Source organism: Varanus komodoensis, unplaced genomic scaffold, assembly GCF_004798865.1.
Source record: "Varanus komodoensis strain SLA01 unplaced genomic scaffold, ASM479886v1 scaffold17, whole genome shotgun sequence".
In the NCBI taxonomy this organism is placed as follows: domain Eukaryota; kingdom Metazoa; phylum Chordata; class Lepidosauria; order Squamata; family Varanidae; genus Varanus; species Varanus komodoensis.
In genome coordinates, this window is record NW_025335505.1 from 9,352,520 (window position 1) to 9,377,391 (window position 24,872).

Genomic DNA, 24,872 nt, shown 5'->3' on the forward strand with positions numbered 1-24,872 from the left:
GTTTGAGTACAGATCTAATGTGCTGACCATGGAATTCAAAAAGAGCACAGCTCTAAGCCAGGATTGTTGTTCAGGTGAACAAATCAAGATGAGGAGACTCATCGGTGAGGACAAGCGAAGACTGAAGCAATAACTAGTCTGAGTTGAAGGCAGAAGGAGAAACCCAGTGAGGGGGACAGTCCATAAGGAAAACACAACATCCTGCAAATTGGGATGGAAGAACTCAACAAAAGTCAAAGTAAGAATCAATGTATTAACATCAAGATGCATGCCAGGAAGCCTAGTTAAAGAGAACTTGCCTTCAAAAAAGTATGTACTTTGCTGGAAAATGAAGAGCCAGTCAACAGGATTCTTTCAGAATGGGAGACTATGTGGCACAGAGCTTGGATCTACTTCAAGCTGTTTGTATCACAAAACTGGATCATTAGCAAGCTGATGACTCAGCATCAAAGGTTTGCAAATATTGGTCCAATTGTCCCACAAAATATATACTTCTAGTGCTATTTACATCACAGAAGCATTTAGCTACCTGTTCATGAAGCCAGAACAAAAACATCAACTGACAACTAAGTTATAAGCTGTATTGGAAACAAAGAGAGTTTGGTATATATCTCAGGTCACAATGTGACTTTATATCACTCCTTTAAATTGTGGTAGACAACAGCACCAAGATTCAGATTGTTCCATTTAGCCAGAATTGATTGTATTAGCTATCACAGCTAATCTGGCAGTTTTCCTGTTTGCTATTTTAGGCCTAAAATCTAGATTCTCTAAAGTAGCTGACTCTGAAGACTTCTATAACTGCAACCTAAGAAAACAAGCCTCATCAGACCATCCAAGTTAAGTCAAAACTTGGTTACTATTCAGATTATTTGAAACCCACACACCATGCAGAAAGTAATTCTAGTTATCTACACATTATCACATTTCTTCTATTTCTTAGCTAAGCATATCCCTTTGTTGCAATACAAAGCAAACGCAAATATTGCCACTGAAAATACATTTCAGCAGGAAAATAATGGCTCTGTCAATACTGAGGATGGTATTTGTGATTGCCAAGTCACCCTGCATCATCTGAGACCAGGATAAATAACTGATCATCTGTGTAAAACATGTTACACTACATTTAAAGTAAGCTCGATCTGCTTCCAATAAACATTTACTCCAGCCTGCCACTCTTTAGCCACACAAGGCAGGTGCCATCAGTTAGGGACAATCCTAACGGGCAATGAGGTTGCCATGACAAAAGTCACTCTATGAACCTCCAAAAATGAGTTGTGATTACATCAGCATTATGTGCTCCTGGATATAAATTAAAGCACTGGCATATTCTGCATGGACTCCTTCCAAATCAATAGAGTGTCTCAGTAATAACTTCTAATGCACTGAAGACAATATCAGTGGTGCCAAATGACCAGAGAGCAGAAACAATTTTAAAGAGGAAAATACCAGGTATATAATGAAACACCAGAACATTTGGCCTTATCTTTTCCTTTTTTGTGATTTTTTTTGACAATTGGGAAACAGAACTATGTCAATGGGTATGTATGATATCCTAAGCAAACAAAGATAGATCCAAACTAAGTTAATTTAACCAGGATTTCCCAGTATAACAACTAAACTGCTTAGGAAAGACAGAAATGATAATTCTGTGCCACTTTTGCCATTTGTTCTAAATATAAATCCAAAGATTTATAAATCCAAAGATTTATATTTCTGTTTTACATCCCTGAAATAACTGCCAAAACAAGAGATTAAATGGATTAGCTTGCTATTGTGGTCACACAGTTCACCATAAGCTCTTGAAGACAATACTCTCTTAACTGTCTAGCTTATATATGACACACACACACACACACACACACAGAGAGAGAGAGAGAGAGAGAGAGAGAGAGAGAGAGAGAGAGAGAGATAACTGATATATAACTGATTGGCCAATAATATGTATTTTTCTTATAAGCTAGTAATAAGAGAAACAAAGATTGTGAATTCTTGAACATTGCTACAGTTATCAATTTCTTTTAAAATAGATTCAGGAATTTCTGCCATATCTCTTGCTGTGTTTTTTGCTCCAAAAAGCCTTATCTGGCTACTGTAGAATAGAGCATCTACCTATCTCTTTTATCTTTCCTCAAGCAAGCAGACTGGCTTTACTTAGTAATGTGGGAAAACATTAATTATCTGTTGCAAAAGACTTGAATCCAGTAGACTTCTGAAGAATTGTATGTACATGTTCACAGCAAGAGCCGTAATAGTTCCAGAAATTCTAATGTAATCTGTATGTTGTGGGTTGTTGTTTTACAGAAAAATACACTATGGTTAGCACATGAAAGTATATTACTCTGTGTATGTATAAAATATGGAAGTACATTTCTCTTTTATTAAAACAGTTACAAAGATGGCACAACTTTCCAATTTCTCTCTATAGACTTGCAGTGGAGAAGAGAATGAAATTATTCCAGTCTGCAAAAATTCTGTAAGGAATTATGGAATGCTTTCCACATTCACTGTGGGTATGCATTTAGAAACCTCACTCATTGTGTATGCTCAAGGATCTCTGATCCAGTAAGAGAGGGCTGATGTTTCTGAAGAACCCTTTGCTACATTTGAATCCATGATGGAAGATCTCGGATTGGCAAGAAGGCAGAAAAATACTGCTCTTCATGGGTCCAAGACCTAATGGAGGAGAAGTTCTGAGTAGATACCTGTCTGAATCTGTCTTCTCAGAGTCAAGGCACACGTCTCATTAGGTATTTATTTATTTATTTATTTGCTATACTGTTCAACAGCCAAAGCTCTTTGGGTGGTTCACAAAGCACATTAAAAATGAAAGATATATTAAAACATAATTAAAAAGTTAAAATACAAAAATTTAAACCACAGATTAAACAGGTGCTCTCTCTCTCTCTCTCTCTCTCTCTCTCTCTCTCTCTCTCTCACACACACACACACACACACACACACCCTAACCTGTTATAATAACTTAGAGAAGAAGGGAAAAAGAAAAATATTCAAATATATTAGCAGCAAGCTGCCCTCAGAAGCTACTTGAATTCCCTGCAGTAGAAAAGAATAGTAAGGTTGACACTAGGCGGATCTCAGTGGGGAGCCACCAATCAAGCTTCCTTAAGAGGTGGCAGTTAAAGACAGGCCCCAGGACTTTGTCCAGGTACAAAAAGGTTGGGAAAGGCATTCCATCATGGTGTCATGCTTCCAAGCCATGGAGAGTTAAAACCAGCACCTTAAATCAGAAGGATATAGGCAGCCAGTACAAGCAGGCCAAAGTTTGTGTTTTATGATCAGATCATTTGATCCCTGTCATTAGTCTGGCTGCCACATTTTGCACAAGCTGCAGCTTCCAAGCTTTCTTCAATGGCAGCCCCACATAAAGTACATTGCAGTAATCTAGTTTAGAGATTACTAGAACACAGATCACTGATAGCAGGCTATCTCTGTCCAGATACAGGCATAGCTGAGCCACCAGCTGAAGCTAGTTGAAGGCGGTCAAAGTTATCAAGGCCATCTGTGTCTCAAGTGACAAAGATGGCTCAAGGGGCATACCATGGAGCCATATGAGCTGTACTACAGAGAGGGTGCTCAGGAGTGATTGTATCAACTGCCCAGGTCATCTCTGTATATGAGAGATCAACTAGAAATTTGACAAGACCATCAGCCATATCAGCCAGAAAATTCCGCAGAGCCTTCTGGAAACCTTCCAGATTCATCAGCCTCTAGGGCAGACCATCTCCATGGGTTCCCCACCCTTCCTGAGGGGAAAAGTCACCAGTAGAATAAATCTCAACAGAAAATAATCTGACCATGGCAAGAGCAATGATTCAAGGTCTCCCATCACCATCCCCCAGCTCAATTGAAAAAAACAAATCTAGAGTGCCCAGTTACATGTGCAGGGCCAAAAAAATGGGGGGATAGGCCCATAGTTGTCATGGAGTCCATGAAATCCTGAGCTGCCCCAGATAGTACACCATCAGCAAGGATGTTGACATCCCCCAGGACCAGCAATATGGCAGTTAAGACAACTTCTGTCAGTTCAGGTAGTGAGACCGTTGGGTTGTGGAGTGGATGTTACACCAACAAAATCCCCAGTCTGTCCCACTGGCCCAGTACAAGATGCAAATACTCTGGACCAGGAGTCAGAGAGGAAGCCTGGAAAGAAAGATAGAATTTGGCACCTTTCCAGTCACAGTAAAGATATACATCATTCTTTGACAAGAATCAGTTCATGAGTATCACAACAAAAGACCAAATCACCCTGGGTTTCAGCATGCAGAATAAATCCAAAAAAGTTCACACTTCCAGTGAAAGCAGGAAGTTCCAGGTTACTTATACATTGTTTTCAGCAAACTCTACTGCAGGTTGCTCTGGATTGGCCACTAATGGTCACTATAAACATTTAATCTGCAAGGGAAACTTGTCTCTCTGGCAGCTGCTGGACTTTACCAGATGACTCTGATCTGCTCCCTTTCAGTAGGCCAAATGTACCAAAGGAGACATCCCCAAAATTGCATAGTGCTCTCCTGCAGCCCTGCTTCCACAGATGTCTTTAGTCAAGAAACAGGGTTCTCTGTCAAAGTATTCCAGCTGAGGAAGGTATGCTGAATCAGCTTCCTGCATCTTATTCCCCTTCTAGCTCATGAGCCAGTGGGAGATCTGCTAGAACTGAGTTCTCAGGAATCTGGTTTCCACAACTGTGGCTGTCTCTACAGCTTTTCTGGAGAAGGTGGGGAGAGCGGGTCAAGCAAATACATCAGCATCAATCTCATTCATGATTCTCCAAAATATGATTTGGGAAACCTGTTGAATGCAGCCACCATGTAGACTTCATTTAGAAACACAGGCTTCTATTTATTTGTTTATTATTAATATATTATCAGAATTATGTTATATCCTATGCAAGCTTGGATTATTAAAAACATATTAAAATATAGAACAGATGGACCTACATGTGTTACATTACAATTCAGAGCTATTTGTGCGAAGATTAAACACGGAGAATGAAGCTGGACTAGAAATAAAGATCACAGTTCCACATTTCTGAACATGGCTCTGTTCCAAGAACACAGAAAGGAGTTGTGCATTATTATATTTAACAGCAGAAGTAACAAGTGCAGAACACACATTGCTTACCTCATAAGAATGCAAGAAGGCCGCAAAGGGGACGTGAGTGTATTGGCGTGCCCTATTCGCATTCCTAGTAATGACTAGTAGCCATCAAGAGCCTTATCATTAATTTGTCTAATCACCTTTTAATGCTGCACTAGTGAATTCCATTATTATCTATGTGCTGTGTGAAGTACATCCTTTTATTTGTCTTAAATCTGTCACCATTCAGTTTCATGGGATTCCAGTTTCTAGAATTATGAAATAACTAGCATTACTATGCATAACTATATGCATTTAAATGTATCATGCTACCACTTATTCATCCTTTTCTAAGCTAGAAAAGACACAAATGACGCCAGATTTCTTTCCTTGAGTGCTTTAGCACAGTTCTGATAGTGAAAGTGATCCTGGCTTGGTGAAAACACTTTCCACATGATTGGCAGAGTTCCTTGCCGCACACAGTACAGTTACCATCCTATCTACTTTGTCCCTTAGCCAAGGATGAAAAATAGAACAAACAGAACCCTTCTTGGTATCATTTCTTTTCTCTGTCATACCCTGTGTAGGACAAAAGTTATGAAGCTGAAAATGCGGGTTCAATTCCATGCAGCAATTTTAGGGGCAATTGCTTCTTCAGCAGACACTAAAATTACAATTCTTCAGGCATTAAGTTAGCTGTGAATATTTTGGACTGCTGTGGATAGTCTATTTTCATAGCAGGACCCTTAAATCTACCCATCTTCCATTTTTTTGCTGCAATATCTATTATCAAAATACTGTGCAAATTACCCAAAATTGTATACATTGATTGGTCAGGGAAGTAACACATTATCCCGTATCATGGCAGAGCTGTCTTTAAGAATGGATTTGGTGGCTCATTTCCTAATGATAGAGTACAAACTGTACAGGTAGAAGTGTAAATAACATTTTTATGTTTTTAGAAAAATATGACACATTTCCCCATCCAAATTATTGGATGAGAGAACTGATGAATAAAAAAGAAATGAAGGCTATGACAGCATTAGAAGTGTCAGATATGTACATTAATATCAAAGTACAAAGCATAATCATATTACTTTGTTTAAATATTTACATAAAATTGCATTTTAGTGAATTATTTGACTAGCAAAACAAATGTTAAGTAATTCTAGCTGCAGTGATATACAATAAGGCACCATGGAATTATTGTACTTTTAACTTAAATATTGAGATTTACTAAAGAATGGAAACATTAATCATGGAATACTGCATTTAAAGCAACATTTCAAAAGAATAGTTCTGCATTGCAGTGGAGTCTTATATATGCCTACTCAGAGGTAAATCTCATTTACTTCAATGGGGTTAATTGAACACAGGATTGCATCTTTTGCTCAGACACACCACAAAGAAAATATACATTGAGTCACAGATTTTGCTGGCAATCCAACAATACTGGGGGTATTAGGAGCATGTTTAACACTGTGTTGGACACTGGTACTAGAAACCTTACAAAAGAGGATAAGAAGAATTCAGGTAATTACAGATTTCAAAAACAGGGGTAGTATATAGCATTAAAATGTCTGTTACAGCTTTTGCCTCAATATTTTCAAAGGCACTGCTTTTCAACTGTTACATATGCATGAGTGTTCTCAGGATCACTTAGCAGTGGCATCTGTTCAACAGGGTCAAAGAGTTTCTGTTTATTTCTATCAAGCTGTGTTCTAGCCCTCCTGATCCTACTCTACAGACTAAATACAAGTTCAAAACTCAACTGGCAGTCTTTTGAACTGTTCTTGATATGCATAATAATAAACTTAAAATTTATTATTATTAAAAAACTTATATCCTCCCTTTTTTCCTCTCTAACAGTGCCTTTATGCTATGTTTTCCCAATGTATGTGGTGACTACATTTCAAAAGCAAGTAAAGAAGCTATTTTTAGCCTATTATAAAACATTCTAAGTATGTTGGCAATGAGAAACATTACATACATAAAGCCTTAGTAACTATAGCAAAATTAAAAATAGAACCAACAGGGTTCAGGAATCATTTACCATGTAAATGGACTTACATAGTTTTTAATTAATTTAAGCCCTGATCTTGATACATTTCATGAAGACAAAGCTTCTGTTAAGTAAAGAACTGTTGTTGCATGTAAGCTCTAGAAGCAGATATGGCATCTGCTTTTGCTTGCAACATGTTTCCAAAGATGCATGACCAGTCCCTCTTTTCACCCCAAGGATCTCTTTCCCTACCAGAGGGCTGCATATCACCAGCCTCACTCATGTTCCATTCATGCATATCAGTTTATATACTCTGCATACACCAAGATTCTCACCCTGATAACTGGAGCCATTCAAAGTCTGTTTCAAAGGCCAATTGCTAGGCAAGAGAGATCTGATTTTCAGGGTGTTCCAAGGGGAGACATTTTTTCAGCAGGGAACAGGTAGGCCAAAGCCAGGACTATAGTTGGCTGAGGAAGGACCACAAGCCACACCTTGTCTGCAGCTGTTCCCACATCTGCCCTATGAATGCTTTGGGGAAATGAGTGCTTCTCCAAGTTTCCTATCAGGCTAAGTACACTGTACTAAGGTAGTACAATTATTAGAAATTTGGACATGGAGCCATGAAATATTCATACAGACACAAACCTCCCTTGGTTCCTGGCCTAACTAATCTCACAGGATTCATATGAGGATAAAATGGGACAAGCCCATTTATGCCACCCTCGGTTCCTTGAAATAAGGATGGACCTTATTTCAAGGGCAAAAAAGGGGTACAGTGGCTCAAAATACTCCAGTGATGACTGAGCATAGTCACTGACCATTGTGTAGGATGGAAAACAAAAAAGCAGAGGTAACAAGTGACTGAAACCCTGAATGGGAGCCTTACCTTGCTGCAGGTCCCACTTGTGTCACCAAATTATTAATTATAATTGGTTAATTAAACTTTGAAGGGGAATATGGAAATGCACCTTGCAAAGTATATCAAAGTTCATGTTCTTAATACTGCATAAGGACAGAATTACAGAACTGTTCCTATTAATCAAACTCAATATCTAATTGCACAAAGTCAATTCAGCATTGTCCACAGTTGCTTGCAAAAACACTGCTGAAACTTCCAGGAGTCATCTGACACTTGCAAAATACATCATGAATCTGTTGATGCAATCCTGAAGTTTGTACTCTGAACCTTCTCAGTCATTAATGCACTATAACCCTATCCAGATTGCAAGTTGCTCTTTGGAAATGACAGCTTTCAGCAGAATCCCAGCCCATCCCTTTCTGGGATTGCAATTAACCTGCCCAGTTGACAGTTCTTTCACTAGTCCTTCACTTCCCTTGCCTTTAGCCTAATGAAATGCAACTGCCCAGATGCTCTTAGCACCCTAAGTCTCAACATCTCAGCAACATGCTTGGACAATCAGCAATTAGCTTAGGCAGAGTGCTCTGTAATGTCACTGAACTGCAGTGTACGAAAACAACTGTGTTCCACAGAGAGGAAGATAAACACAGTCGCTCTTGGAAGTAGCCCAATTCTAAAAAGAACCCCAAAGTGAGAGTACTAAAAAAAGAATCCCAATTACTGCGGCAGATAACACAGTCCCTTTACCGTTTACTCTCCCAGCTCAAGTAGCCAGAGATGGAAACTGTTGTGCTCTGGGTTAATGTTTACCCAATCTTGGCATTCTTTCAATACCTATTTGTAGTGGGCAGCATGAGGTAAGAAGGCAATTTATGAAAGAGAAGGTTTAAAGGCAGATATAATATGGCAGCCACAGACTATATTTTCAGTTCCTCACTATTACCCAGAACATCCAGGAAAGAGACAAACATTGCTTACTGATATCAGAACATTCATGTTCCTAAATGTATCACCATTAACCCAAGTTCAGAGTGATGCTGAACGTGTGTGCTACCAGAGGAAAAGAACACTTTTGCTACTGCCAAGTGCCTCTTTTTATTAATAATAGCCCATTCCTTAAAATGTTAACAAAGTGAAAAAGCTAAGAGGGAAGGACTATAGCATTAAGAATGAAGTCAGACAAAAATATGACAACAAAATCTTCAACCCTGAATGCCCGAAGTACAAATATATACTTAAAACAAAGAGGTGAACGTGTTTTATACTTAGGAAGGAGGCAGCAGATCAAGTTTTTTGCCACATTGCTTTCCAGAGGGGTAGCTGTGCTAGTCTGTTGCAAGAAAATAGCAACTGAGAGTGTTGTGGTTGCTTACAAACACATTTATTCTGGCACAAGCTTTTGTGGACACACTTTATCAGGTGCAACATTGTTTAAGGCTCATGGGGGAGGCACTCTTTTCAGGCACATCTGACCATTTGAGATACTCTCCTGGGCACCACCAAAAATGGTGCAAAGGAAGCACACAAGGGGACAAGAAACCTGTACAAAAAGTTCTTCCTCTACATACTCCACCACACTAAGCAACTCACAATTTTCAGCACCAACAGAAGCATATTTCAAAGCTGCCCCAGCTCCCAGTCAGAAAGTGTGCTAATAAAAGTGGAAGGGATAGAACACCTTGGTGAGCACCATGAAAGATGCCTGGCACACTGATGCCCATGAAAAGCATGCTGCTTTCCATAGGCATCAAATCTACAAATACATTACTTATAAATATTACAACAATTAAAATACTTCAGAAAAAGCATTTTTTTTTCTAGTGATACATATGTCCAGCATCAAGTCCAGATTCCCTAAAATCCAACAGCTTCTTCTTAGAAAGGAATATTTCGCGTCACCTGCGGACTGATCGTTAAGGCTGTTTCTCCCTGCTAAAGCTTCTATAAATGCCTAGCCTTCAAGCTCCCTATAGTACAGTCTCTGCTGTTGTTCTCCATAGGTGGCGCTGCCGCGTGGCCAGGGGCGCTTCAGCACCATCAGGGCGATTCTGTGCTGTAACAGCAAGAAGCTCGTGTGTACGTAGCATCACCCCAGCAGAGACAAAACCCATAGGCCGGACCAACACTGTTCTGACAGCTAAAAACTTAGCCTATTTCAGCCCCATTCCCCTTGATTTGGGGGTGGAAGGGTGCATATATGTCCCCTTGATGGACATGCAAAGCTCCATTAGCATTGGGAGCCTGGGAGACTCATGCAGTATACAATACTGTATATTTGGCTTCCCTTTTCCTCTTCCCCGAGCAGGTGCCCTTCAAATGTTTTGGGCTGTAACTTCCAGGATAACTGGCCACTTGCCCATGCTGACTGCGGCTTGTAAGAGCTGTAAACCCGAACATCTAGAGAGCATCATGTTGAGGAAAGCTGTCCTGCAGTAACATGCGATGTCTTGCAGGGGATGAATCCCCTGTATGCGTGTGATAGAGATGAGCAAACAAAGAGAGCAATCTTCATTTCTTTCCTATTCTCACTCCCCAAGCTTGGACCATTTACTGGAGAATGGACGGGCTGAAAAAGCAATCTGAATTCTATCAAGAGTAAGCCGAATAGCAGCGTGCATGTTAAACTCTCTATAACGAAGTAGATAAGGAAAACCTGGGGGGGGGGTGTCCCTTTTCCTTCTACTTTTGTAACGTTAAGTTTTGTTATCGGCTTCCACATAAGCACTGGCAAAAAGGAGCCAAAGTTTGTCTTTGAAGCCGAACTCCGCATCCGTCTGAATCCAAGCACTAGCCCTTCCCTTCCTCTCGCCGAGACCTGGGAACGCAGAAGGGGCACGGCGGGGCCGCCTCCACGGGACCGGAGCGCAGCGAAAGCGACGAAAAGCACCCAGGCGGGCAGGCGGCGGCGGCTGCTGCAGGAGCGCCGGGGCGGGGAAGGAGGAGGCTGCTCCGGGAGAGGATTACTCACGCACACGCACTGACCCCACCGAGCGCCGACCTGGGAAGGGCGGGGGCGCGCCAAGCCCGGCCGCCGCTCGCTGCCCCGAGCCGCCCGAGGCTGCCCGGAGGAGAACGTGGCACGGAACGACAGCCGCCCGCGCCCCGTCTCCCACCGGGAAGCCGGGCGGCGGGGGAAGGGCCCCGGCGGCATCTCGTTCCCCCCCCCCCCGTGCCCGTGCCCGTGCACCGCCGCTCCTCGCTGGAGGCAGCCCGCCGCCGGCAGGAGCCCAGCAGGGAGGCGCGAGCGGCGGATGTCCCCGCCGAGCCCTTCCTGCTGACCTCAAACCAAGGACAGAGGAGCGCTTCCTCCGGCGCATCCTTCGCCTGCTCTGGGCGGCGCTGCGCACCCCACTCGGCTTCGCTCCCTCTCCCTCTCCCGGGGGCCCGACGGCGGCCGCGGGGCAATCCGGCTTCCCTGGGGCGGAGGCGGAAAGGAGAAGCGGCGCGGCGCGCCTCACCTGCGAGGGACCTGCGGCGAGCGCCCGCGGCCAGTCCTGCGTCCCGCTCACTTGCTCGCGGAAAAGTAGCGGGCAGCCGCGCTACAGCGGCCCCGGCCGCGAGGCAGGCGCTCTGCGGAGCTCTTCGGCGCGCTGGGCAGCCCTGAGGCGCGGCGAGCGCACGGCCAGGGCGAGCGGCGGCAGGACTTCTTCCCCACCTGCGGCGGCAGAGCTCCTAGTACGGGGAGCCTGCCTGACAGACCGACCCGAGCCCGCTGGCCACGCCCCCGCCCTCAGGAGGCGCCCCATTGGCGCAGCGCGGCGGGCGCGCTCGCCTCTCCCCTTCCCACGCGCGCTCCCTCCCCAAGTGCGCAGGCTGGAGGCTGCTGCTTCTGCAGGAGGGAACGGATTGCGAAGGTGGCCCCCGGCCGCGCAGCCTGAACGCGTCCGGCCTGCAGTTGCTCGCGGGGACTGAGAGGCGATGAGCGCCCTGGATGGAGAGAAGCAAAGGCTCAGAGCAACTTCAGAGGAGAGATGGGCACGGGCGGAGGACGCTGGGCAGCTGGTCTTGCGCGTTCCGGGGACGGAAAACGCTCTGCCCGAGGGATAAGCGCTATGCATCTGCTTGCAAGTTCGCCGCCAGCAGCCCGTACCGCTACCCACGCTTATCAGGCAGCCGCACAAACCCAGGCCACGCAGTCTACAATTGTGCCACAGTGCGAGAAAGCAAGTAGTAAGTGTACACGTTGAACTCCGAATGCAAGAAAATCAGGCATGATGGACGCTAAGAATTCAGCACAGAGAAAAAAATCTAGCCATTCTGCAGGTGGGAGTACTGAGGCTGAGATTAGCCCCAAGGCAAATAATTCTTGGGGAGCACTCAGAGCGTGCAGAGAGAGGAGCTCTCCGGTGTCTGGGTCCTTGTTAGGGCTCATTGTCGGTCATCCCTCTGCTCCTACAGTAACTGGCAGCTCTTTCTGGCTGCAGAACCTTCTTGCTCAACAGCTGGAATGAATTAGCTAGCAAAGCCCTGAATTGCCACGACCCCTTCTCCTTCCTGCAATTTCTGTAAAGCCCTCCTTGCCCCTCATGTTGGAAGCAAGCGAGAATGACATTGGGGAAGTGAGGGAGCCAGAGAGCCAGGCAGTTCCTTGATGTCATCATTTGTAGGGAGTCAAGTCCTAATCTCAGACAACAACAGGGTGTGCCCTGCGGACACATTGCATGTGCATACATTCTGGTACTTTTGCTGCCCACTGTGTGTACGTACATGATGCATGATTCACAAAACACAGGAAGAAAGAATGCCCTTCTGGTTCAGCAACTGGAGCCTGAGACATGAACAAAAGAAGAGAAACCATCTGGGCCACCCCCCCCCAGGTGGTATCTCCAGTTGATTGCAATCATCCTAATGGGGTGACACCGAAGAATTATTGTTCCAGGTTGATTCCTACGTAAATGAAATAAACTCGCACTTTGTTCTGTGTTGCTAAGAGAACATTGCAGCTTTTTCAGGGACTCATCTTGACAAAAATAGGATGCTGTAAAAAAAAGTGGCAAGGATTTGATTTTCCTCTGCCCACACGTCAGTGCTGTTTCAAACTTCTTAGTGACGGCATTCTAGATTTATAGTGCAATGGTTAGGTTGGTTCAGTTCCATTTCATTGCAGGCTTTACTAGGAAATCAAGAAATCTAGGCTCTGGTTTAATCTTTGGAGACAGTGTAAGTACATAGGCACCAGTTGCAGACAAGTCAGTGCACAAGTTTTATAGTAAACTTCCCTCCCTTAAGTTTATGTAATTGCAAGAGACAAGCCCCGTCCTGGTGAAAAACAGTCTACCTTTTTGATTAAATTTATCCCAGTTTAACTAGGGTTAACGACCTATTACAGGACGGCACAAATGACCTGTTTTGTTTTGTTTTTTTCCCCTGGTGCCATGCTGCCCTTAGTTCTGCAGTCTCATCAAGGCCAGCCCCAAAATTCTGGAGGTCCTTGGGTTGGACACCCTTGCAGTGGACTGCATCCCTCAACAGTGTTACCTTCCCATCATCCCAATGCCACCCACTGATACTGCTTCTTGTGCTCTTCCTCACCACTGCCGTCATTTGCTCACTGGACAGGCAGTGTGCCAGTGAGAAGATGGGCAATGGCATCTACTGCTCCTCTTTCTCACCCCCAGCACTGCCTGGGCCACAGAGAGAGGTCGCAAAGATAAGAAGGAGGTGCTCCAAGAGGGATGTGAATCCCCAACTGTGTTTACACTTGATGCCTGAGTACAGGACTCAGTGAAATAGCTTAATCATCACTTCTGCAGCAGAACATGAGCCTTCTTTCTTTCTTTCTTTCTTTTACAAGGAGACAATAACTGAGTAGATAAATGGTATCCATTAATTGATCTATGGACAGAGTGGCCGCAAAGCAAAGCACTGACTACTTTGCAGTTCTTTCTAAAAGGGAACAATATTGGCTCAGCAGAAGGGAAAGAGAATTTGTTTCACTTCCCACATAGTCTTTCAGTTACAAGAAAGTCAACTTCTGCCCCTAGACTCTTCCCTTTACCAGTTTCCAAGAACTGCTGCAATACCTTTGTGTTGTAGAAAATTTGTGTGGATTTACAGCACTGCAGGAATAGATGGTGCACAGAAGTTACTGAACTGAAAAAGAAGCAAAGACCCAAATGCATTATTCTTTATTATTTGGATACTAATGTACAACAAACAGAGAATGGAGGAAACCAAGATGCTTCAGTCTCTTTGCTGAAAAGCTATAGCTCAGAGGTAGACTGCTACATGAGAATGCTGTGGACATAATTTATCTGGACTTCAGCAAAGCGTCTGACAAATTGCCCCATGATATCCTGATTAGCAATTAGCTACAAGTGGGCTAGTTCATGGGGAATCCACAGTTGGCTACAGAGTCGGCCTCAAGGAGTGTTTATCTATGGCACCTTCTGAAACTGGGGAGAGGTAACAACAGGTAACTGTAGGATTCAGTCCTGGGCCCAGTGCTCTTCAACATTTTGATTAATCATGTGGATGCAGGGGACAGATAACACAAAACTGAGTGTGATGGAAGGCAAGAACATGACTCAAGGTGGTCTTGATAGGTTGGAGCACTGGGCCAGGCTAAAAACAACAGTATGAAATTCAGAAGGGACAAATGCCAAGTTCTGCACCTAGGAAAAAGAAACCAAACAGTTACAAGATGGGTACTGCTTGACTCAAAAATACTGCAAGTGAGAAGAGCGATCCTGGAACTGTTGCAGATCTCAAGCTGAACATGAGTCAACAGTGTGATGTGGCTGCAAAAAAGGCAAAGGCTATTTTTAGGCTGCATTAATAGCATCACTTCCAAATTCCATGAAGTATTACTTCCCCTTGACTCAGCATTGATTATGCCTTATCTGGAATACTGTGTCACTTTCTGGACTCCATGGTTTAAGAAAGATGCAGCCCCACTGGAAAGGATTCAGAGGAAGACAGGAAGGATGATCCAAGGACTGGAAACAAAGTCCTATGAAGAGAAGTTGAGAGAACTGGGCATATGTAGTCTTGGAAAGAGGACCCTGAGGGGAGATATGGTAGCACTTTCCAAGTACTTGAAAGGTTGTCACAAAGGGGAGGGCTGAGATCTCTTCTCAGTCATTGCAGAGCACAGGACATGGAATAACAGGGTCAAGTTGCAAGAAGCCAGGGGCTGGCTGAACATCAGGAAGAACTTCACGATTATTATAGAGCAGTATGACAATGGAACCAATTACCTAGAGAGGCTGAGGGCTCTCCCACACCAGAGGCATTCAGACAGTCATCTGAGAGGGATGGTTTAACTTGGCATCCTACACTGAGCAAGGAGTTGGACCTGCTAGCCCTCTGGTCTCTTCCAGTTCTACTATTCTAAGAATCTATGATTCTAGATACTTCTATCAGCTCCCCACCTTTTAATCTCTCCCTACCTGATCGTTCAACCATATTCATAACTTCTTCAAATAAATTGAATTCAAAACTGAATTCAAATACTTCCAGTCAAGTGTTGCTAGGATTTTGCCTCTGGCTGCCTACCTGGAATGCCCTGTCAGTATTTGATTAGGCAAATAAGAGTACAATTGTCTTGAAAGGCAGATCCATATCTCAAAGAGCCTTGCAGGAATACATTTACTAAGCAAACCATGTCTTCATGTAGGAAGAGGAGGGAAAAGGCACCATCTCAATCTGCCTTGGAAGGAAATCATTTTGAGACTGCTGATCAGATCTTGAGTATAAATACAATTTCACTTTTTCTCCCACACAGTAAGTGAAATACATTTTTTTTTTTTTGCTGAAACTCTTTTATTACTGATGCATTTCATCTGCAGTTGCTACCATTTCTGATATAGAATGTGCACTGCCATGACGATCAGGGAATGCTTAAGGAACTCTTCCCATCTGTACCTATCCCCAGATCATGAGCTTCTGAATCATGTTATCTTATTTCTAGAGCAACAACATTCTTTCATTCTTCTGTGTCTTCTAGCCTGTAACTGCTGACTTCCATTCCCAAAGAGTAGAAAGAGACAAATCTGTTCTTTTTAAAGATTCAGGAAATTACATGCTGCTTAACTTGATGGATAAACTGTTGAAATGCATCATTATAAGTAACAGATGTTGTTGTTAGTTGCAAAGTCGTGTCCGACCCAATGCAACTCCATGGACAACATTCCTCCAGGCCTTCTGGTCCTCCACCAACCCCCAGAGTCCACTTAAGCTCACACCAACTGCTTCAGTGACTCCATCTAGCCACCTCATCCTCTGCTGTCCCCTTCTTCTTTTGCCATCTATTGTTCCCAGCATTAGGCTCTTCTCCAGGGACTCCTTCCTTCAGTACACACATAATAATCTGGGGTAGGTTACTTGTGGTCCTCCAGATGTTTTAGAGTACTGCTCTCACCATCCTTCACAACTGGATATTCTAGTTAAGACTGTTGACAGTTGTAGCCCAAGTTGTCCAACTCTGATATAAATGAGGAAGTCTGGCTGAAGAAGAATCAACATGGCTTCTGCAAAGGTAAGTCTAAGGTCATTAACTTTTCAGGGTTCTTTGAAAATATGAATATTAGTGATTTAAAAGACTTCGGGTAACTGTTCTTTTAAAACACTTTCAACAAACTCCCTCACCAAAGGCTCCTGAGCAAAGTAAAGAGTAACAACATGATGGCTTTTTAATGGATCGTAACTAGTTAAAGCATAGAAGCATAATGGATTAATGGACAGATCTCAGTGTAAGAAGATCTGTAATGGGCCATTACTTATCACATTCATAGATGTCCTGAAGTTGAATGCTGAGTATATTGATAATTCCAAATTATTCAGGGTGGTAAGAATGAAAAGGGAGCTCTGGATGAACGGGCTTTAAAATGACAACCACCGTAACTATGTGCAAGGTAAAACGAAATTCCCAGCTTCACATTTAACTGATAGATGGAGCATTTTTCAAGGTCTCTATCAAGTCAGTTAAAGCCATCAGTCAATATGAGGTCTCAGCCACTGTTATCAAATGCAGCTGCAATCAGTCTGGGATTGTTGCAACAGGAGGAAGAAGCAGCAATGAGAACTGATGAGAGCTTTGTCACTGCTGACAGCGCACACATATAGATAGACAAAGTACTACAAGTGGACCCGCAACAACATGTTGCAGTGTGAAGTGTTTTGTTTCAGGGTGCCAGCCAGCCATGCCATACCATTTTCCAGGATATTCCTTCCAACCTCCTCTCTTTCCTCAACAGCCAACGAATGCTCCATGGCCAGTGAGCAGACTCAGACTGCATGTGTGCGTGTGTGTGTGTGTGTGCGTGCACTTGCTTCTAAAAACTTTAGCATTTCTGCAGGTCTGCTGACATCTTGTTTGGCAGTAGTGTATTTGTGGTTCAGCTTGGAGTATTTAAAAGCATTAAGCTACCAGATTTACCTGCTGGGAAGCTCAGAAAATCTGCCATTGCTATACTGTGGCATGACCTGCACGTATACACTTGGCACAGCTGCTTGTACAAGGAGAGAGGCTTCATTGCATTGCCAAGAGAGCAAAAGAGGACGCAGATCTGCTTATATTTTCATATACTTTGTGTTTGTGTATAAAACTGTGTGTGTGTAAAATTTCTATACCCTCCCCCTCTCCCCAGTAGCTGAAGTTCTCTGGGTGGCTTATACAATCCATAACAACAAAAGACAAAAATGCAAATACAAAAAAAAAAAAAAAAAAAAACAGAAAAAGATTGAAGATCTTCACAACAACTTTGTGAAGTAGTTAAGAGTCTGAGTGTTTCTGACCTGCCAAGGCTTCGTTGCTGAACTAAGCAACTTAGCTTAGTTGCTGAACAGACAATTTAATCTGTATTCCTACATCATGGTCCAATGCACTAATTTACAATAAGAATAACAATGTAACACTATAGTTCTGTATAACTGTTTGTATTAACAGTTCTGGATGTTGAGAATAAGAGGGGAAAATAAGGTGTAGTGGACTGTGTGTGTGTGTGTGTGTGTGAGTGTGCGCAGGCCTCAAAAAGAGAGAAACGGTTTGCCTAGGATATTTTGTAACCATATAGGCATCTGCCATTCATGGGAAGCTGGAGGTAAGGACCACAGTCACTACCGCTGTCATTTTAATACAGCTAAGATTGGCTCTAGGGCACTATGGCCAAGAGCCTGGCAGTGAGGAACATGCATGGTTTCTGAATCAAAACATGCCAGTTTGGGATTAGACATAGGCCGTTGTCAACTCTGTGTTATTTAATTCAATTGGAGGTTCTGATACATGAGCTTTAAGCCATCCTATTAGTTCTTCATCTTGAGCTACCACTTGAAGCCTGGTTTACCAAGTTTAAAGAGCAATATTTAGTCTGCAGAATCATATTGCCTTATGCTATACAAGCATCTTTTGGCAACAGCTATGAGTTTACCTTCCTCCATAACATCTGGAAGAATGTACCCTTTTCCTGAAATCACAACATTCAGTCTTTCTCCACCAGCAATAGCCAGTGATACAAAGACGAGGCAGAGAAATGCAGGGTACGGTGATGTCAACATATATTTTCCTAGAGGCAGGTGAATCACAGTTGCCATTTTCAGCATCAGCAGAAACCCCTGGTAACTGCTGATTCCATGACTACACAAAGAGAGTGAAAGGTCCAATTGCTAGTTAGGGAAGATGTCTGCCAAATTTGTCTTGAGGTCATCAGATTTGTCCCCTTCCCCACTTTCATTTTGACAGAAGAAAGAGGGTAGATGTTTCTTCAAAGAAAATATTCACTCTTAAAAATGTATCGAAGCAATATTTAGATGTATGCAATAGCTGCATTTGTTTTTTCCAGCATAATTTACACTTTACAGGTGCCCAGACTGGATTTAAAATTACATTAGAAATGAGTTTAGCCAGTGTATGTTACATAAGAAGAAAGCATGCTGGGTCAAGTCTGCTATATTTGATAAGGATCTCAAAAAGCCAATAGAAAAGGATGTTTCCTTGCACTGCTTCTATTCCTTTTACCAGAAGAATATAGTATCCTTGGATTCTCAGAAATAATTTCACAGGGACCTCCAATGGTGAACTTTTTAAAAAAAGTCATATAGTGTCTTGCAAAAGTATTCACACACCCCTTTGACTTTTCTACACTTTGTTGCGCTACAACTTGGAATTGCATTGGGCTTAGTTGGAATGATTATCACTTGATGTACACAAGATACTCAACACTGAAGAAGTGGAAAGTATTGTTTTTATGGCACAAATGTTGAATAACCATTCAAAATGATGGTTTCCTAAGTATTCAGCTCCTTTACTGTGGCATAGCTTAAATAAACTCTGGAGTAACCCACCAGCTCCAGAAGTCACATGCTGTAATAAATTGAATAGAATCCACTAGTGTGTAGTTCCAATGCCACATGACCTCATATTAAATATACCTTTTTCTGGAAGGCCTCAGAGTTTGTTGGAGAACATCTCCAGCATCATAAAGACCAGGCAATGTTCAAAACCATTCCTGGATTGTGCAAAACCACCATTCAGGGATGGGTTATAAAAAAAAAAGCAAAAACAAAACACAAACCTAAAAAGTCCCTCAATCAACATTAAACCAATTATTACAACATTAAGTAATATTTGAATATTTAACAATAATTACTCTATTAATTTAATGTTTGATTTAATTAATACCTTATTACAAACTGATTACAACTCTGCTCACCAAAACTCAGTAAGCAGAGCAGTAATGAAGAAGCTAAGGGTAAGTTTGAAGAGGCTGGAGAGATCCACAGCTGAGATGGGAGAAACCTTCCATGAAACAGTTTATCAGCTGGACATTCCACAGAGCTGGGCTTTATGGTAGGTGGTGAGAAGAAAGTCATTGCTGAAACAAAGCAATACCAAATCCCATTTGGAGTTTGCAAAAAGCCATGTGGCAGACACAGCAAGCATGGGAAAAGGGTCTGTAGTCTGACAAGCCCATTATTGAACTTTCTGGTTTTGCAGAAAATTTCTGTACATAGTGCAAAGCCAACAGTGCTCATTGCCCTTTGAACATTACCCAAGGTGAAGCATGGTGTCAGCAGCATCGTGTTTGGAGGGATGCTTTTCTTTGGCAGGGACTGGAAAACTGGTCATGATCAAGGGCAAGATGGATAGAGCCAAATGCAGGGCCACTGAAAAGGAAAACCTGTTTCAGTTTGCAAGCAGTTCTGGGACTGGGGAGGAGGTTCATCTTCAAGCAGGACATTTACCAGAGTAATCTGGGATGACACAGAAACAAGAAAAGGGAAGTCTTAGAATGAGTCAGTAAAGGACCAGACCTAAATCCAACTGAGTCTCTGTGGGAAGATATGAAAGTTTTTGTCCCCATCCAACCTGACAGAGCTGGAGCACTTTGGCCAGGGAGGATGGTCCAATACTGCAGGATCCAGATCCACAAAGCTGACAGAGGCTTACCCAAAAAGCCTTGCGTCCAGACGTGCTGCCAAAGAAGTCTCTGTGAAGTATTGACGCGGGGGTGAATTCTTATAAAACCAACCAACTTGTCTTTGGGTTATGTTTGTGTCACAATAAAAATATTTGACACCTACACAGTGTTGAATACTTATCTACATCAGGTGGTAATAGTGCCAGTTAAGTCCATTTCAGTTCTGGATAGTAACACAACAAAAAGTGGAAAAGTCAAAACAGGGTGAATACTTTTGCAAGGCACTCTGTCTACAGGACACATGACAAATAATTGTTTGAAAGATAAGTAACACCTTATAGCATGAAACAGACTGCAAAAACGTGGGCAATGGGTAATGAGTGAAATCCTTGAAACAGAATCTTAGGTTTGGGCTCTCTTGATATTACGGCCTTTTTAGATGGCTATTCTAATTTGACTAAGGGGTACAATCCCTTGCAAGGTAAGACGAATGCAAGTTTAGATGGGAAAAAAAAGGGGGGGGCTCTGCAATTTCCCCCCAGACTTAAATAACTGTATATGACTAGTGCAATTTGTGGTATTAACCACAAAATCTTAAAATAGTCCTGCTGTGTTATGTTAAGTACTTGGGAAATGACACAATGTACAGATGCTAATATGGACATATTGGAAGAAGTCAGTTGCTGCATCTATTTCTGAATGGGTTATGGCAGGATATGGAATGCTGCAGTTTTACCAGAACTGCTCTTCTACAGAAGATCAATTAATGAACATCAGACAAATAAATATAGTGAAAGGGAGAGTTTGTCTGCAATGTTTGCAAGCAGCAAACAGCACAACAATATTCCTCCAGCCATATGTGCATAAATTATTTCCTACAATCGCTTGGAGAATGGATGGGCCTTGCAGTATGAATATCTCTAATGGCATCTCTTTTTTATTTTAAAAGTCATGAAATATGGCTCTTCTGTAGGAATTAAGGAGGAAACTAATATTTTGTGAATAGTATTTCGGCTTTATGAATATTCCCAGCCTGGTGATTGCCATGTTTAAGCTGGTCTGACTCTTAAGAATGTATCCATTTGTACACCTGTTATTTCAGCGCAAGAAAAGAATAATCTTATACAACAAGATGTCTCAGTCCCTTTCTTGTGCTTTGCAGCATCCAGAGGAATAATTTAATGGCTGCCTTATCGATGGCATGAGTAGGTAATTCTGTTCATGGAGGCGTTCTTTTTTATGATCTCAGTCCATCCTTTTGTTCTCTGAATTGAGCATTATTTGAGATTATGAGACCATCCTTTACATGGGCCACTTCTTCCTTTCTGTTTGGTTGCTGCTATTACATGTGTTGCCTTCTGTATACTAAAGTGTCCAGATGCTTGTGACAGCTTGATTTCCTGGAGCAGCCTAGAAGGATACTGCAGGAAAGGCAAAATGTTTTACCCTTAGTGATGCATCATGGGAGATGGGGGATATCTAGCAATGTGATGATAGCAGTGCAACAACTTGTTTCTGTCGAGTTTTCTGACAGCCTTACCTGTTATCCTTTTTGCCTATATTTATCATCAAGGCCAAAGAAATTTAAGGTACAATCCTACAAATGCTTAGATAGAAAAAGATGTACAGATCTCCGCATGCCCTACTGAGCCCGTGCTATACAGAGACTCCAAGCACCTCTGCTCAAAATGCATTTTGCAAATATTCTATCTTCTCTTCCTTTCTGGTAGGGAAAGCAAACGAATAAACAAGTGGCAGTGGGTGCATTGCCAATGGAAGACATATGTTGCTTGGACTCATGTAAAATTCCATATTTGAGGCATGGGAGTTGAAGGACAAATGCCTCATCTGGAATCCTCTTTATATGTCTATCGACTTAAGGACTGTTTTGTGCCGCCCTATTTATTATTTTACGTTGAGCATTCTTTGTGTTAACAAAAAGAGGAGTTCAGATACATTCAGAACTGAATTCAACACAACATGGAAATAAAAGATGATGAGTAGAATGACGGGATCAAGAATAATTATGAAGGAACTTTTCGTTTTGAGTTCCATGTGATTTGTTAGGAGACGTGAGTTTCTCTTAAACCATTACTCTGAAACTGTGAGGAAGATCCCTCTATAGAATTGCAGAGAAGACTGACTTCTCCCTGAATCCCAAACTTCAGTTTATGCATCTTGCTTACATGAAGAGGCGGAAGCATTGCTGGTGCCACAGAACCATTGTATAGATAATGTGCCTTCCCACTCATGCTTGTTGGCAGGGTTTGATAGCAACTCCAGCAAATCCTTCTTTTCCCACAATAAATATATTTTGGGAGACTTTCATGTGTAGTTGCAGTATGCTAACACTGTCAACAATTCCTATTACACCACACTGGAGGCTATTTAATGGAAGGTCCAACTCCTTCCATGTTTCCCACCATATCTCCCATCTTTATTCCTTTCATACAAAAGACCCTGAGGAGGAAAAGATGGAAAGGCTGCAGAGCATCTTTTGACTGCTAGTCCTAGGAGCCACCTGCCTGAAGCACTCTGGCAAAGAAGCCCCTAATAGTTCCTTTCTCTGTCTGAGTAATGCTGGCTTGGACAGGGCATTGAAGAGCAAACAGAACATTTTGGGCTACCTTTCTCCAGGCATGGTAATTTTCTGACATGGGAGTATCCCAGAAAAGAGCCTGAAGGATATAGGTAGCTGGGGAGTACCTTAAAGTGCACCCAAATCCTATACAAGTCCACTTGACCATATGTCCCATTAAACTCTATGGGACCTCCTGGAATAGGACTGAAAACTTATTCATAAATCAGCAAACCCTAATGTTCTTTATTACACAAATCTTCAAAGGGCTGGGCTATTTTTGAAAGCCTCTGCTAGTTAGTGTCAAATCTTTGTCTTGAAAGTTCATCTGGAAACTGAACACTGGCCAGAAAGGGGGCCTTAAATGCTATGGAAGAACCTAAAGGCTGTCTTTTTTCCAGCATATTATCACAAACTTTCCCTATAAGTTGCATCCTTCAATAGACCAGATTCTTTCAAAAGAATTATGATGGTATTTATTTACACAAGCTAAAAAGCATGAATGGTAAAGAAGGTGACATATGTTCTGCTAGAAGACAGAATCAATGAAGAGTTCGGAATAAAAAGAAAACTCTGGAACACTGCAGCACACTTTGATCATAACTGTTCTTACGATCATCTTAAAACTCCTCCAGGCCACACAAGCATCTGCAGCCTACTCTTTCTTTCGCTTCCCCCACCCCCACCCCACCAATTAAATTACACAGAAGTCAGGAAATGCAGCATTAAATTCACTACAGCATCAATAGCCTCACTGTGGCATCTTTGCTGAATATCACATCATCCTTGCTTTTACCAGCTTGGAACTGTAAAAGGTTAGGGTTAGGATAATATAATTATTTTTGATAAAGGGTTGTATCTTATTTGCCCAATAGAATACTTTTTTATTTGATGCAACATGATAAAACACCATGTCATATAAAATGCCCCAAAGGGGATAGCTATTCTTGCACCTTTGGCTAGACACTTAAAGTGCAATTGTATATATGCTTAGACAAAGGAAAGGCCTACAACTAGCAGCACTACCCAGCCAGATCTGCTCTACTCGAGGTCCCCTTCCAGGATGCCATGCCTCTTCCACAGGGCCTACCCCCATCTCCTCAACCTTTGATCATTTGGTGACATCTCTGTAAATGTCCCTATTCTAAAGTTTGAAATTACTCTTGACTTACATACGGGCAGCAAAAACTTCATAGGTTTGTATTTGATGGCATTTTTGAAATTTTGGCTCTGATCCCTTTGCCTTTGGGTCAACCCTTTATGCTTTCTACTCTGTCCACTTCCTCCCCTCAGAGACTCTGCAAAAATTAATTTGATCCTTGAATTAAAAGTACCCCTGATTTAAACCATTGAAGATGAAATCCTATGTATGTTTATACAGAAATAGTCTTTGTTCTCATCATCATTATCAAATTATATTTTATTCCAGCCTTTTTCTCTTGCAAGATTGTCCTCCTCTCCATTATATCTATACAACAACAGCTTTGCTGGGTGCTTGAGAAAGATTGGGGATTCTGCTGGCACCCACCCAGCTGCCCATCAGTTTTCCTGTCTGAGCTGATGGAGGTAGTCTTGGACTTGGTTGGAGCCCTAGGATGAAGGTTCTGGGGGATCTTAACTTCCCTGCCAGGGTTGCTGTATCTGGTGTGACTCAGGACATTATGGCTGCCTTGACAACCATGAGGCTGTGTAAACATAGTATTGGCCCAAGACATATAAAAGGACACACCCTTGTTCTGTTTTTTTCAACTGGGCAGGTACATAGTGATCTGAAAGTGCAAGAATTAACATAAATGCCTTTGTTATGGTCAGATCACTTCGTACTGAGGTGCAGGAAAACCAGGCCTGATGAAATGGGTTGGAGCTAATTATTGAACCCACTCTATGGTGATGAGGGTGGCAAAAAGGCACTTCTTTTCTACCAGCATTGCATGTTCTCAGTGTCATCCAATAGAGCTTTTCTGAGTGGTT

General features: G+C 42.4%; 1 protein-coding gene across 2 annotated transcripts in view; it reads right to left on the reverse strand.

Annotated features, from left to right (window-relative positions):
* The window catches only part of EPB41L3 (erythrocyte membrane protein band 4.1 like 3), a 142,733-nt gene extending 131,156 nt beyond the window's left edge, over positions 1-11,577 (reverse strand). The window contains exon 1 of one of the 2 annotated variants that reach the window (XM_044426254.1): positions 11,423-11,577. The gene's annotated coding sequence lies outside the window, so the exon portion shown is untranslated. Of the gene's footprint in view, positions 1-10,779; positions 10,867-11,422 lie in introns of those variants that run through there. The other variant, XM_044426255.1, reaches the window with a different exon arrangement.
* Positions 11,578-24,872: the final 13,295 nt, after the last annotated feature.